Source organism: Megascapheus bottae, unplaced genomic scaffold, assembly GCF_031878675.1.
Source record: "Megascapheus bottae isolate mThoBot1 unplaced genomic scaffold, mThoBot2.hap1 H_2, whole genome shotgun sequence".
NCBI classification, from domain to species: domain Eukaryota; kingdom Metazoa; phylum Chordata; class Mammalia; order Rodentia; family Geomyidae; genus Megascapheus; species Megascapheus bottae.
The window spans coordinates 100,791-116,633 of NW_028327859.1; the positions used below are offsets into that span (position 1 = coordinate 100,791).

Genomic DNA, 15,843 nt, shown 5'->3' on the forward strand with positions numbered 1-15,843 from the left:
GCTAGGTGCAATGGACTCTGGACTTGATGTACCTTATTTTGCTTCATTTAATCCTTTTAACATTCCTATAAGGTAGATAAAGGAAATGGAAATGCAGAGAGGATTTGAAGCCACCCCAAGTCATTTTCCCACTCCAGTGCTGGATTTTTGAAGACTAAAAACATTATGAGAGTCAGAGCTGAATCATGATTCACCCCGACCCCCTGACAGACATCAAGAAAGCACTCGGCCACATAGCAACAATCTTCATCAGTACAAGATGAAAATGAACACAGCAGAATGCATTCAGTTAGCACTGACAGAGCTGCAATTTATAGTCTTAGCTTAAAAAAAAGACTCAGTTTAATGTCAGTCAAACCTCTGAGAACCAAAGCTTGCCCTGAAAATAATCCCCAGTTGGGCAAATAAGACACCACTTACTGATTCAAAATAAATGGGTGTAATTAACCTAATAGGGAGTAGAAATGACAAGAACAATGGTAGAGAAGAAATTTATGGACCTTTCCATCTGCCTGACAGGCTACAAGTTAATAAGGTACCCACAACTCCTTTTTTTCTCATTTTTAAATTTTTCTACTACCTGACCCCCCCAATCATAAGGCATTATTACGTAAAGCATTGCAGATTGGATATGCTCCTAATTCATATAGCATTTATTGTATTCTTCTTTATAATTAACATACTATTATTTTAAAACATTTTCTGTGTTGACTTATATACAATTTCATAATGTATTCAAATTAAATATGCATGCTATATCAGTGACTACAATATGCATCCTACATAGTATCCAGCCTCACTGAAGGCAGATCTAAAAAAAGAAATTATGACCACAGCAGGTGCCAATAGTTCAGTTCTGTAATCCTAGCTACTCAGGAGGCTGAGATGTAAGGATTGTGGTTTGAAGTCAACCCATCAAGACAGTTCCTGAGAATCTTTTCTTTTTAATCAGAATATTTTAATCTTTTTGTTGGAGTCAAGGAGATTCAATCTTGTGTAAGGATACCATGACAAATGTGGAACAAGCTGCAGAGTTGTTAAGTGTGTGTTCAAGGTTTGTGTTATTATTGTTCTTTTTTTAGAGTGTAATTTTTTATTGTAAAAGTGATGTATTACTTGAGCATGGTAACGAATACATTTCTCCTTGAACATTGCTACCTTCTCCTTCATTTTTTCCCACTTTCCCCTCTCTTCCCAGCTGTCACTTCCAACATAGCGTGGAATGAGTATTATTGTTGAATTGGTTCACTGTTTGGCCCACCACTTGTCTGACTCCCCTTTCTTTCCCCAAATCAGATAAATTTCTATACAAGATAAAGGGTACAGAAACCCAAAACTGTGACAACAGGGAATAAACCAAAGGAGAAAAAGAAAGAAAAAAGAAATGCCTGGGGGCCGGGAGCTTGGCTTAGTGGTTAAAGTGCTTGCCTAGCATGCATGAAGACCCGGGTTCGATTCCTCGGTACCACATACATAGAAAAAAAAAAGCCGCCGGAAGTGATGCTGAGGCTCAAGTGGTAGAGCTCTAGCCTTGAGAAAGTCCAAGGACAGTGCTCAGGCCCTGAGCGCAAGCCCAGGACTGGCAGAAAAGAAAAATAGAAATACCTGGAAACAGAACAATTAAAACACACACACACACACACACACACACGCACACACACACACACACACACACACACACACACCACACACAAACCTCTTGTTTCCATTTCTTTGAGTTCAGAATGTTTAGACTGTTATTTAATTAATCATGTCCAGGTTTAATCCGTTGGGTTTACTTGTGGCTTTATAGGCACATTCTAATTATTACAAATGAGGGAAACCATGAAAGAATGACATTTCCCCATTAGTAAGGAAATGGAAAGACTTGGAAAAACGATTATACTAAGAACGCAATACCCAAAGACACATAGGCTGCAGTTTCCCTGAGATTCTTATCTCCAATTAACCATAAAAAAAACTTGAAACAAAGCTCATTTCAAATAATGAAAAACCAGCCTTGAGCAAAAAAGCTAAAGGCAGCACTTAGGCCCTGAGTTCAAGCCCCAGGACCAACACACACACACACACACACACACACACACACACTCACACACACTCATGACTACATTGACCAAATAGACAGAAAGATATATATTATCAACACTATAAGAATGCTTTACCTCTTAGAGAAAAAGAAAGCAGAAATGAACAAGGAGACCCCAAGTTTTCCAGTTCAATATTAGGAAAGACTTAAGAGCAAGGCATTCTCCCATATGGAGCATTAGAAGGCTAACAGGAAGGACACCTTATACTTTCAGATGGTGACAGTTTCTTAAAAACAACAACAACAACAACAACAAACTTGTTCAAGATTCAGGATAGCCCATGCATAAACAACTAGAAAAATGATAGTAAGCTACACAATTGTGACACAGAGAAGTGACTTTTGTCTTGTGGGTTTATTGTCTTGAACTTTATGGACAGAGTTCTTAAACCCACTTATTGCAATTGAACTCTGTTCTTCTTGTCCAGCTTTTTGGGGAGAGAGGAGACAGCTGCTTTCCCTCACTCAAAGAGTGTCCCTCACAATCTTAGAGACTATTAATAAGTCCTGTTCACCATGCTTGCATTTTCAAACAAACCCCATACCTTTGGACCTTATTCCCAGGACCACTTCCCCAAACGTTTAACCACAAGGAAAGCTGCTGGGAGATAAAAGTATTCCTCCTTCAGCTATGTGACTTCACTTTAGAACTGCCTAGTAAACCTTCCCATTATAGGAGTCATACTATTCAATGCACAGCCCATGAAGCTGGGAAATCAAAGAGATGGGAGGGCTGGAAGAACAATGAAAGGGGTGCTGTAGACGAAACACACTGTGTGCACTGTACTCATAAACTGACATGTTGGCCTGAAACATCCTTAAAATAAATGTGATGTAAAAAGTGAATAAAAATACTCTCATCACCTCTCAACCGAGAATATTAACATGAGAGCTTCCCTCCCCCTGAGAGCAGATGCAATCTCCTGCATCCTGTACACAGGTTTATCTCCAGTGCACCACCCTGGCCACATGAAATGGGAAGACATGGAGGAATACAGGCCTGTTGCCACAGATCCCTGCTCCTTTCTTACATTCAACAGGTTGTAGAATAAAGATATCAGCTGAGCACCAGTGCCTCACGCCTGTAATCCTTGCCATTCAAGGAGGCTGAGATCAGTAAACCAACCCTGGCAGGAAAATCCATGAGATTCTTATTTCTAAGTAACTATCAAAAAGCTAAAAGTGGAACTAAGGTTCAAATGGTAGAATGTTCGCCTTGAGGGAAAAGGCTAAGCACAAAACCTAGAGAACAGTGCCTAAGCCCTGTGTTCAAGCTACAATACCAGCATAGAAAAAAGTAAGAAAAGGAAAGAGGGAGAGGGAGAGGGAGAGGAGAGGGAGAGGGAGAGGGAGAGAGAGACAGAGAGACAGAGACAGAGAGACAGAGACAGAGAGAGAGAGGGAGAGAGAGAGGAGAGAGGGAGAGAGAGAGGGAGAGAGAGGAAGAGGAAGAAGGAGTGGGAAGGAAGGAAGGAAGGAAGGAAGGAAGGAAGGAAGGAAGGAAGGAAGGAAGGAAGGAAGGAAGGAGAGAGTGGACAAGAGGGAGTGAGAAAAATACCATTAGACCAAGTGGCTTCCCATTGTGTCTTATAGCCTTTGCGGTCTACCTTTCTCCAAATAGTATTGAACAATAACAAGTTTTTCCCCTTTGATTCTGCATGTCTATCTACAACTTAACAAAACAAAGATAATTTGGTCAATTGATAGAAACTCTTTTCTGGCCTCTCCTTGACCAACCAGCCTTGTTCTCTAGCTTGGTGTCCTGGTCTCAGTGCTCAGTGAGTCCACAGCATACTGGAGCCCCTGGCTGGGAAGAGAGATTCCAAGACTCTCTCTGGTCTTGCCATGGAGTGGGAGGCTTAGCAGACGCCAGCTGTAGATGTTTGTATGCTGCTCACGGCACTGGAGACTTCTTATTGCAATTGCGCAAGTAAACTTAAATAGCAACTGATGAAATTACAGGAGCAAAAGTAAAGAGAGCTGTTACTTTTTGTGAACAGCTAAATGTCTTGGAAAATCTTTGCAAAGATTAGTCGTTTTGAGGGAAAAATGTTTTGTGGAGGAGGGGGATAGTTTGGCAGTTCCACAAAAAAAGTAAATCAAATTACTTGTATGATCCAACAATTCTACTCTCCAAGGAACTCAAAGCTGGGCCTCCACGTTTGCACAGCAAATCCCAGTAGTGTCACAAAAACCAGAAGATGAGGAAAGGAAGCAGGCTTCAACAAAGGTATGGATAAGCAAAGAGTAGTACTACACAAAGTGGAATATTACTCAGCTATAAAAAGGAAATGGATGTATTTGAAGACATTATGTTAAGTTTAAAAAAGAGACAGACACAAGAGGACACTAGAGGACAAATGCATTTGTATCTGCGCCCGGAACAGATGAATTCACAGGCTGACAGCAGAATGAAGCTTACCAGGTGCCAGGAGAAGACGGTAATGTGGCATAGTCAGTGAAAGGCTACAAGGTTTCTGTAAAACACTGGAAATAGACACTGGGTGGCTGTGTAACAATGAACACATGGGCTGCCACTGGGTTACATAAAGAAGAAAATCAAGGTAATTTTGGTTCTGCATGTATTTTTGCCACAATTCATTTTTTCACAAAGTTACATGTAGGAGAGGCCACTATCAAATAAATAACAAAAAAAAAAATAAGAAGATGCTAAAGGTCTAGAAGAGAGCTGATTTCAGATTGATTAGAAATTCTTAAATTTCTTCACATCAAAAACATTTTTAAAGGCAAATGGAAGGTCATATACAGTACACAGTGGATGTGGATTATGGAAAACACACTACATAAATAGGCAATTGGCACAATTGTGTCAAAGAAAAGGCTTGGCCTCTCATTAACTATCTCAGCTGGAGTCATGGCACAAGTGGTGAATGCTTACCTAAGCAGAAACCAGGTTTTGAGCACCTAACCATTCAATAAATAAATAAATAAATAAATAAAGCAAATCTAGCAAATAAACAGAAAACTTGCTGGGACTAACAGCTCATGTCTGCAATCGCAGTGACATTCCCTAAGGTCACAGTTTGAGGTCAGTCCAGACATTACGTTAGTTAGCATAACCTCAACAAATAAGCCAGGCATAGAGTGGTTCACATTCATAGTAGTCTCAGGTATGAATGAGGCTCAGGTAAGGAAGACTGCAGTTTGATGCCAGTCCTAACCAAAAGTGAGAACATACCTTCCAAATAAAATAAAAGCGAAGTAACAAATCAGAAGGTACAGAGCCTGCCTAGAAAGCCTAAGGACTTTGAGTATGTGTATAGTGCCACCTATACACATACATAAATCTCCATTTGTGTACCTGTGTTCCCATAGATTCATTTCTCATGTTTTTAAGAACCTCTACTTTAACTTATTTTTTTCTTTCTTTAGTTGAGGAACGATAGCTCCTGGCTGAATTACAAAACAGGATTTCTAATGCTCTAAAAGCAATAGTCACTGGGATCAGGTAACTCAGGCCTGTAATCCTAGCTACAGGAAGCTGAGATCTGAGGATCATAGTTCGAAGCCAGTCAGGGCAGAAAAAAACCCTGTGAGACTCTTATCTCCTATTAATCCCCCCAAAAGCTGGAAGTGGCTCTGTGGCTAGCCTTGTATACCGAAACTCAGGGACAGCATCCAGGTCCACAGTTCTAGTCCCAAGATTGGGGCCTGAAAAAACAAAAAGTGACAATAAACTATCTGTGGCTGATCCACCCCAAAGAGATACGCAATGCCCTCTTCCTTCATTACCTGGCACCAATAGATGCGTTATAATGTAACACATCATGCCCCAGCAAAGCATTAAGCTTCTTGCTGACCTACAAAACCCCTGCAAAAGAGGATTCATTCATTTCCCTCACTGGAACACAGCCAGCCAGGGAGAAGATAGAAGTAAAGCTGATTCATTTTACCCAGGACTTTGGGGATTATGAAAAAAGAAGTACAGTCTACCTGCAGAAAGCTATAGCCAGAGAAAAATCTTAGGTTTAAAAGCAATAATGCTGTAAATCAACTCAGGATTTGGCTTAACCCCAAGGGGGTGGGGGGAAACATGTTTTATACTCCTATAAGACAGAGCAGCAGTGGAAGAAAGCACGGGAGTTCCATGTCACTTTCCACCTTCAGATAGGAATGGCAATGTCAGAGAATCAAGGGACCAATTTAATAAGACTTCTAATGAAAAGAGAATTTTATAATAAGGAGGTAGATGGGGAAAAAAATCCAGGCTAACAAGTGTTGGTCTATCTTGATTTGAAATACACTTCATAGTATTCTTTTGTTGTTTTTATATTTGTGGGTTTTTCCCTTCCATTTTTTGTTTTTTGTTTGTTTGTTTTTAGTAGTACTGGGGTTTAAATTTAGGGTCTCTCACTCTCTTGGCTTACTTCCTCATGAGGTGCTCTACCACTTGAGCCATCCCGCCAGTTCTGTTTTTTAAAGATGTGCTCTCTTGAACTTTACTGCCCAGGATGGCCTGGAACTATGATCGACTGGATCTCATCTTCTTGAATTAGCTAGAATTACAAGACTATCTAGGATACTGATGTCTAACTTGTACTTGGTGTATTTAATGTTTAAATGTCTTCCAATGTTTTTCATGTTTGTAGTGACTTAAACAGCACCATGAGCAAGTGGTGATGTGAACGCCCCTCTGCTAGCTCATTTCTGAACATAACCCCAAGTTATTCCTTTTAGTATCTCAAAGCATTGGCAGTGAGAAGCCATTTCCAAGGCTATCTGCTCCAGTCCAGCCAACTCATTCTCTTCTATCTCTTTGTTCAAAGACTGCTTGTGACAAATGAACTCATGACGTTACAAAAAAAGTTCACTTAGGTCACTTTTGGCCAATCCATTTTGTTCAGATTCTTCTTTATCTTACACTTAAAATTTCCATCAAGCCATCCCTGCTAATAATAGTTATCTTTGTCACACGTTTGTATAATCTTTTTAGCTTTTCAAATAAACATTTTTGTTTTCTCTGTGAGGTAGACATCATGGCCTCATGTTCTACCTTCTAGAGCAAAAAGACAAGGCTGACGTGCGATTTCTCACCACCAAAGCCCTGCTAGAAGAGGCAGGACTCAGGGAGGGAGGTTTTCCAACATCGTGTTGTGTCACTGGTGAAATCCTTTCCTATCCCTGGCAGTCCCCACCACAAGATGCGGTTTACTTTAAGCATCTCCCTTCAGGAAACCTCCACAGTACTCCAGTATCCTTGTCAAGCCTCTCCCTTCTCAAAATTACTTCCTCTAAAAATTCCACATCAGGTTTACCAGAATAGGGAGAATGAGCATGCTAGGAAGAGCTTTGCCTCCTTTGTTCTGGTCACTACATGTTTTTCTTTACAGACTTGGGGTTTGAACAGAGGGCTACACCTTTGCTAGGCAGGCTCTAGTACTGAATCCTGCCTCCAGCCCATCTTTGCCCAATCCCCTGCCTGGACCATAATCCTCCTTTGTATTATGGGTAGGATGACAGGAGTATGCCACTACACCCAACTTCTTTTACTGAGATGAGGTTTCATGAGCTCTTTGGGCCCAGGCTGGCTTGGACATGGTCTCCTGCCCTCAGCCTCTCCCATAACTGGGATGGCATGTGTGTACCACCACACTCGGCTGCTCACTACTTTTTTTTAATGTATAAAGGGGTTACAGTTATATTCGCCAGGTAGAGGTGCATTATTTCGCACACATTGATACTCCTTCTCATGTATTTGTCCCCGGCGTTACATCACACCATTGAGTTGTAGCAATATTTTTCTTTTTTGTAAAATAAAATCTTTGGTTTTTTTGCACAGTGTCTTTAATTCTGATTTTCCATTGCCATTCTTTTCTGGAATGATGCGGAATGAATAGGAAGAAATAAAGAAAGGTGAGGAGGGAGGAAAGCTTGTTCTCTAAGTTCAGCTTGCTTCAGAGACATTTTGAAGGTTCCTAACACAGCTTGCTGGGCCCAGCCTCCAGAGTTTCTGGTTCACTGTGAGAAGTTGGAACAACCCCAGAATTTGCATTTCTGACATCTTCTCACATGATACAGAAACTGCTAGCTAAAGAAACACTTTTGACACTATGAATATAGTATACGCTGATAAAAACCACTCTGTGAACACAAATGCAAATGATTTACATGTCTTCGTTAATTTTGAATTCTATTTTTTGATCCAGGTCCTCCCCCACACATACAAATTGCCGCCTCTGAATCTTATTCTTCAACATATAAGTCTTTTTTTTCATATAATTTTATTGTAATTAATAGAAGGGTTACATTGTATTCACCAGATAGAAGGTGAATTACTTCACTTACATTAATACCCTTTCTCATGTCTTGGTCCCCATTTCCCTCCCTCCACCCCCACCCCTCATCTTGTTTTCCCCCTTCCCTATCCAATTTCAAATAACCAAATACGCATATATAAGTTAGTCTTTCTACCACATGGTACCAGAAACTGAACATCCATCGGCTTCCTCTAGTCAGTGACCATATTAAACATCACCCATCCTAAACCAGGCTCTAGATCTTCAATGGCTTCCTTCCTGGTTGGCTGTTTCTCCTACTGGTATTGTGGCAAGTGTGATGGATTCATTCAGCTGAGAAGTCAGGAGTCCTATTCACCTAGGCCCACTGCCAACCATTTCCCCTTCCTCAGTGGTCTCCAGGGTAATCTAAGTATCCATGGGACTGTGCTAAGTATCCTAGAATACAGTTAGAGGCTCCTTACTGGAACCACCATTTTCAAGACTACCTTGCACATTGGTTGGATGCATTGAATGTCATAAGGAAGCCCAGCTGCAATCAGTGTTTGCTATTCAACCATGGTGAACTAATGTTATAATTACACTTCTTACTTGGCCAAAAAAACCATTTTCTAGAGATTTGTAGTAGATTGGGAATTCCTTGGTTTAGGATATAACACATAACCTGTCATCCTAGATTCACCTTCTATCTTGGGAAACCTAAGCTAGATAGTATCTCTACAACAAATTCCCTAACTACTCCAAATCCTAGTCTTCCTTTGCTGGTACTAGGGTTCAAACTCAGGGTCTTGTGCTCATCCAGTTTGCTCACTCACTCACTCTAGCACTCTAGCACATCTCCAGTCTGAGTATTTACTGATTATTTGGAAATGGAATCTCATGGATATTTCTGCTTGGGCTGGCTTCAAATCTTCACCTTCTGGATCTCAGCCTCCTGAGAAGTTTGGCATCTACCATCATCTGACTCTAAACTTTTGACTTTAATAAACACATCAAAAGGCCTTTCTTCCTTCTCTCCCTCTCTTTTGGCCTTGTAAAACTTGTTATCATGAAGGCCATGTACAGAGGGATTACAGTTATATAAAGAAGGTAAAATGTGCATTCACTTTGGACCATGAGACCCCTTCCCTCACTCTCTCCCAGGTTTTTCCACCCCATTCTCCCTTTTATTGTTGTTGTTTTTGTTTTTGTTGTTGTTGTTGTTGTTTTGCCATTCCTAGGTCTTGAGCTCAGGGCCTAAGCACTATGCTTGGGCTTTTGTCAAGGCTACAGCTCTACCACTTGAACTTCTGGCTCTTTCTATGTATGTGGTACTGAGGAATCAAACCTGGGTCTTCATGTATGCAAAGCAAGCACTCTATCACTAGGCCAAACTCCCAGCCCCCTTTCCTGTTTCTACACTAAAAACAAAACAGTCCTGAAATTAAAGGACAAGGGACCTTCTCTGTTCTTCACGTTTAAACCTGGAAGTATAGCTTTTCAATGAAATGCTCACTTTCCCTGTAAAGTTAGATTGCTTTTTCTGCATGCCTTGTATGGTTCTTGGTTATGCTAGGAACCTGGCCCCATGTACACAAGGGCTTTAAGGATGACTATGGAATGGGGTAACTGTCCATTTCCTCCCAAAAGACAGAGGGACAAAAAACCTTAAACTCATCACAAACCCTTGTAGTCTAGCTTTATTGGAGCTAGCAGATACACAGGCATCAGGAATACATATTCATATTCATTGATTTAATCTCAGAGGAATTTGTCTCTCTGGGTTGAAATGCTGCCATCACTCCTCTTTTCAGTCACTCGAATGAGCACACACACACACATACACACACACACATACAAACACACACACACACACACACACATAACTGCTCCTGAAGTATTCTGTGGTTCTCCTTGAGAACAACAACTCCTTCCTCGACACACCACTCCAACATTCGCCCTTCAGAAAGCTTTCATGGACTATAGACAAGCCTTTTGCTCTCCATGCCAAAACAAATTTCTGCTAACTAGAAGTAGAGATTATTTCATACCTTCACCATGTAACTGCTAATACTCCAGCGTGCTTCTGAGTCTTGTTTTATGTATATTTCCATGCATTTTATACTGCATCCCCTCCAGTTTAGTCCAACAGATAGGAAGTACCACCTGTGGACCTAGTGAGATGGTTCCTGTTTTTCCATGAGTTCCTTGTACAGTCAGGAGATAGCAATGTCTCAACAAAGATTAGAAGGCACAAATGAGGAGGCAGGGACAGGGCATTTACGCTAGTCCAGTGAGGATAAAGTTCCACAGAGAACCCAGAGGGTGAGAGGATAACCATTAATATGTGAGGAAACTGATGATAGAGGACACTCAGCACAGCATAAGTGATAGAGCTGTGCCGGCAGGGAGGTGCTGACTCATCAGAAAGAAGAGCAAGTACACAGGTCCCTTTTCTCTTCCATGTCCTCTTGCCCTATCTAAACTGTAGATCTGAACACATAGAGCAATTGCTTGCTAGGGTTACTGGCATCCTAGCACTGCCTCTCACTAGGCAGGTACTCTACTGCTGAATCATACTCCAGCTATGCTTTTTGCTGGTTATTTTTAAGTAAGGCTCTTGTTTCCTGCCTGGGCATGTGTTTGGACCATAATCTGCCTATTTTAGGCTCCCCATTTGTAGCTAGAATCGCCAGTGTGTGCCACCATCCTAGCTTCTTCTGTTGCCATTCGTACTTTATTCTGTGGAAATGGAATCTCACAGACTTCTGCCCAAGCTCACTTGAAAGTGCAATCCTCACAATTTCAGCCTCCAGCGGAGCTCAGGATGACAGGAGTGCACCCTAAAAGATCTTACAAACTTTTTTTTTGTCTGGATGGGTATCCAGTTGCAATCCTTCTGTTCTCAGCCTCCCAAATTACTATTACAGGCATGAGCCATCAGCACCAGCCTTCCAAATCTTCAGTGACGGCATTTTTTTATACTGCATGCTACCCTTCCTATTCATTTTATCATGAGAATGTAAACCAGGGAGAAAAAGCAAGAGAACTGTCAGTAAAAAGTGGGTCTTTCTAGAAACTCAGAACTAGGTAAGGTAACCTTTTTTCCCTGCAAAGGCACAGCTGTAGGTAGCTTTCTCTCTTTCTTGCTCAGCTCTCACTTCCTTGATCACAATGGATCACTTTGGGGGGTGCCTAACACATTAACACACTGCTTGGTTATCCCAAGGTGGCTCAGCAGATCCCCATATTTATCTATCATCTGCCATCATTGTGTCCTGTAATTGCCATGGCAGATCATGTAATTGCTTGTTTCTGAGAGGTCCTAAGTAGTAGGTACTTCTAAAAGCCTGTGCAGTCAGCTCCCATGGAACACACATGAGCTTCAGAAGAAAGCAGCAAGGGAAAATGCAGTCTCAGCTAGCTACATTACTGTGCTCCTGTGTTAACTCTTTCTCCTTACAGTCCAAAGACATTCACATGGATAAGCCCCTGTATAACACACATTCATGAGTAAAGACAGAGTAGGGAATGCAGAGAACTTTTATGACCTTTATGGAAATGACAGCAGATATTCCTTCAACACACACACACACACACACACACACACACACACACACACACACAGCCCCAAGGCTTTCCTCTCTGATACCTTATAATTCTCTATTGTTACTCCATCTCTGCTTCGTTCTTTACAGATGAGCCTTTGTGCTGACTGCATATGTGCATGAACAAGTAACTTCATCATTCCTGCAGGTCTAAGGGATGAAGGACTCCTCTGAGTAAGAAGAGGGGTTCAGCTGGGCACAGGTAGTGCGTGCCTGTAATACTAGCTACTCAGAAGGCTGAGATCTAAGGATCATGGTTTAAAGCCATCCTGACAAGGAAAGTCTGTGAAACTCGTATCTCCAATAAACTTCAGAAAAGGCTGGAAGAAGTGCTGTGGCTCATGTGGTAGAATGTGAGCCCTGAGCTCAAGATGCAGGTTAGAGATAAGTTCATCACTCACAGTAAGGATGGCCTCTGAGCCTTTGAGATAAGAGGTTACTGTAGAGCTTCGAAGACGGACTTTTTTTTTTTGCCAGTCCTGGCCTTGAGCTCAGGGCCTGAGCCCTGTCCTTGGACTTTCTCAAGGCTAGAACTCTACCACTTGAGCCTCAGCATCACTTCTGGCTTTTTTCTATGTATGTGGTACCGAGGAATCGAACCCGGGTCTTCGTGCATGCTAGGCAAGTACTCAACCACTAGGCCAAACTACCGGCCCGAAGACAGACTTTTTAAAGTCTTATGTTATTTTAAAGAATGTCTATCGATTAGCTACAATGTGATGTTTTCATGTTGTGTTCATTGTGTAGTAATCCAAAGGGTATATTCATTTATCAATTGTTTGTGATAAGAATATTGAAAGTCTTGTCTTCCAGCTACTTAAAAATATATAAAGCCATTGATTTCATGAGAATGGAGGGTAGAGGCTGAAGAAGGGAGAAGGGAAGAGAAGAAGAGAAGCTGGTGAATGATACAAAGTTAAACCTAGAGGGCAGGAACCAGTTCTGGTGCTCTATTTGCATAGTAGATGAGCAGGGCATTTTGATCTGATCAATATTTTACAAGGGGCTGCTCTGTCTTCTGTGATATAAGCATCTGAAGGAAACAGAGAGACCCATAGGTGGCCACACCATAGCCTAGGGAAGGAATAAGAACTGCCTGAGCATGGGAAGAAGAGCAAAGAGGTAGGAAGTGGCCCATTTCAGATCTATAGCTAATGAAACTGAGAATATCAGCTTGATTTATCTGAATACTTGATTAGCACTTTGGCAATTTTCCAAAACAAATCAATACCACGTTTTGAAGATTCAGGTTTTGTCACCTAAGAACTCTCCTCTGAACTCAGTTTTAGAACAGTGTCTGAGTATCAGTTATATAAAAACAACACATATTCTCCTTCCCACCCCTCCAAAAAAACATGCACTCTCCCCCAGAAACCAGGGAACAGATTTTACCCTCGTGAAGGTTATGGAAGAAGCCCATATGGAAAACTGGCAACACGAGAATGAGATTTTACTAAAAACCCTTCCAGGATATAAACCATCACATCTGTGGTAGAATATGGCAGAATGGTGATGGGTCAGGGGAAGTACAGATATTCCTATTGGGGTAAATCACTGCACTGATTCTTCCAAAAGAGAAGGCACTATGGTGGGAGGGGCCTAACCTGCCACCCTTCTTCATGGAAGACTGGGAAAAGCAAATAGAGCAATGAGATGATGGCTGTGGCCCACAACTGGACTCTGCTCCCCTGCCAACAGGAAAGGGATCAGGCCTCTTCTAACAAGACATAATGGACACCTCTACGTGCAGCCATGGAATCACTTGAGGGGAAGTACAAAGCTCATTCCTGATGACAAGAAAAATCCTGCCAGCCACCCACACTCCTTCTGCAACCAACATGCCACATTTGAATTATGTGTATTCTTAGAGGAACTTTACATATGTGTTTTATGGAGGAAAACTAACTGAGCAAAACTGTCATCTCCACTTTACAGGACAAAATTTGGGTTCAGCCAAGCCATGAGTTTTAGGGTGGAAAGCTAGGAAGTAAAAGACAGAAAGCAAACTGAGGGCTGAGTGTCTGCAAAGTTTCTCCTTTGAGATGCTGGCCAGAAACTGAGATCTCCACACAGAGGGTGGAAATGCCTTCAGGAGGCCCCATAATAAACTCCTGGAAGAGTAACCAAGACCCCAGACCCTGGGACAGTAGGGCCAAGGGAGAGCTTTTATGATCATAGATTTTGAGCCAACTTGTAAATTGAATAGCCTCATTCTTACAAGAGTTCAAGTTCAATGCCTCGGAAAGTGAAAGGATAACAAGGTAACCACTGAGGGGGCAGATTCTGGGCAAGGAGTGTGCAGGCACTACTTTATGCCTTATAATATCTGTGCTAAGAAGGTGCTTCTATCTGCATTCTACTGATGTGCAAATCACTTCAGTTACGTGGAGGCCCTCAGACTCTGAGAAGGGGCTAAAGCAAAAATTTGAACCTACATAGATCCAACTCAGTGGCAAAGTAGCCAAGAACACTCCTGGGGTAGAGCGTAGGGAAGGTGGAGGAGCTTACTGCCTGGCTTGGAGTATTGGCTCTGCTCTTCCCTAGCTGCGTGGTCTTGGTAAGTTATTGAATTTTACAAGGCCCCAGTGTACTCATTTGTAAAATAAGGTAAAAGTAGCAGCCACTGCATAGTAAAGATTAAGCAACAATTCATATAGGTAAAGACAGCACTGACCACAGTTCCTGGTACACAGTAGGCACTGTATTTTTCAGCAGCAGTTATCAGCTAGCATTAATTATGATTACATGATCATTACTCTTTCTTTAACTATAGCAACTTTATACTATTTTTGAAGGCTCCTCTGCTCACATTAATAGACTCTGGGTAATATCACAATTTAATGTGAAGGAAAACAACCCAATTTCCTTAGGAGGCAAGTGTGCTACTTGATCATTTGGGGGGAAAAAACCCACAGATATCAACATCCTTTGCAAACCAAGTGTTTCTCATAGCTCATAGATGTTTTTGTGACACGATTACTGGTTGCTGTGATAGGTATGACTCTACCAATACACCAGGCTGGGGTCAGTATGAAAGGGACCGTATGTTGCAAAATTATTTTCAATCAGAGCACAGTATAACTTCTTCATTTTTTTAATCCAGTAGCACACTTTTTGCAAGTCTAATTTAACAGACAGCATTTTTGGCTGACCTCTTTTTATTTTACATCCCCTTGGGCAATAGAAGAAATGAAAGCTGAACTGTGTGTAATATGGGGGGGAGGGTGAAGAGGGAAGGGAGGGAGGAAAAGAAGGAGGGAGGGAGGGAGTGGGAGAGAGAGAAGTAGAGAGGGGGGGTGAAAGAGGAGTCACTTTTTTTTTTTTTTTGCCAGTCCTGGGCTTGAGCTCAGGGCCTGAGCACTGTCCTTGGGCTTTCTCAAGGCCAGAGCTCTACCACTTGAGCCTCAGCACCACTTCCGGCTTTTTTCTATGTATGTGGTACCGAGGAATTGAACCGGGGTCTTCATGCATGCTAGGCAAGCACTTTAACCACTAGGCCAAACTCCCGGCCCGAGGAGTCACTTTTTATTAATTCCACCAATGTCTTGTTTCCTGCAATGATAAGGCCCTCACCTTTTAGTCTTAAGATACTTGGATCTCTGAGAAAGCAGGGCTAGGCCACTGACATTAAACCTGCACCAAAATGACTTAGGATATCCATTTCAGAGTCTTTCCCAGATGTGACACACAGAATGCCTATAAAGGAGTGGTTGATCCATTTTTCAAAATTATTGTTTACTTATTTGGCTCCAGAAACAAAAATTCACTCTTTTACCCTCAACTCAGAAGACAGAATAATATAAAGTTTTACATAAATTAAATAAATAAATGAATGCATGACTATAAATGACTTAGCATTTAGCCACTATTTTGTATTTTTGCAACTTATCTCATCTGCATATGAGATGTCATC

At 41.6% G+C, this 15,843-nt stretch overlaps 1 protein-coding gene across 3 annotated transcripts in view; it reads right to left on the reverse strand.

The window, feature by feature from the left end:
• The window catches only part of LOC150038946 (transforming growth factor beta-2 proprotein), a 75,698-nt gene that overhangs the window by 11,160 nt on the left and 48,695 nt on the right, over positions 1 to 15,843 (reverse strand). The gene's annotated exons all lie outside the window — the stretch shown is intronic.